General features: G+C 32.9%; 1 protein-coding gene and 1 long non-coding RNA gene across 3 annotated transcripts in view; one reads left to right on the top strand and one right to left on the bottom strand.

The window, feature by feature from the left end:
* The window catches only part of LOC117120813, a 17,898-nt gene that overhangs the window by 14,053 nt on the left and 3,028 nt on the right, over nucleotides 1-817 (top strand). The gene's annotated exons all lie outside the window — the stretch shown is intronic.
* Nucleotides 1-817, bottom strand: part of LOC117120857 — a 7,018-nt gene that overhangs the window by 4,683 nt on the left and 1,518 nt on the right. The window lies entirely within an intron of this gene.

The following is an 817-nucleotide window of genomic DNA, read 5'->3' as shown; positions in this document are numbered from 1 at the left end:
TACATTTTCTTGTCCCTAAGTTTGAAAGGGAAAGGGTACGTTCTAGTTTTTTTCCACATGATTTTGGTGGTATTTTAGGGCAAATAGAAATATAAGATTATCACTATAGACCTAGTATTGAAAACAAAAATAACTAGTGAGGACTCTTCTTTATTCCGGATATGAAGAAGCAGGCTTATTTAAATAAAAGAAACGTAATTAATTAATTAATTAATTACCGGTAACCAAACAATTCCAAACAAGTCCGATCCCATTTTTGGCTTACATAATAAATAAAAGTTAAACTCAAAATTTCCCCCTCCAGTTGATTGATTTATTTTCCCCTCCCTTTACTGTCCGGTCGTTTTACAAATGCTCCTCCCGTGGTTATCTCGTATTTTGATATTGGTATTTATTTTTTTGTCTTTTTATTTTGTCTACCTTTTTAATATTATATAATATATATTTTATTCTTACTTAATTGATACGCAATTCAGCCTTTGTTGCTGCTATGTATGTTTTTGATGTTGAATTTTTAATAAATATACCTCAAATAAATAATAAAAACTTAGCATTTATATTACAACAAAGATACACATTTGCAGGGGTCCCAAGTTGGAAAAAGGCAATTCGTGAAGCAGGGGTGAAGCCAGTGCAGTGGGAGGGTACAGGGAGAACACCCATCTCTTGGGGAGAAATTCCACAATTCCACATTTAGAACCCCCGATCTACGGCCAATTTGTTTCCGTCTTGCGGGCATCTGATACCATTTAATTGTTATTTAGGGCCTACCATGTTGTATATTTGCCTTTACAGCATTATTATTATTTATTATTAT

The sequence above is a fragment of the Anneissia japonica genome, unplaced genomic scaffold (assembly GCF_011630105.1).
Source record: "Anneissia japonica isolate Jap-2015-1 unplaced genomic scaffold, ASM1163010v1 scaffold287965_len1858130_cov191, whole genome shotgun sequence".
NCBI lineage: Eukaryota > Metazoa > Echinodermata > Crinoidea > Comatulida > Comatulidae > Anneissia > Anneissia japonica.
This window is presented reverse-complemented; position numbering and strand designations above follow the sequence as displayed.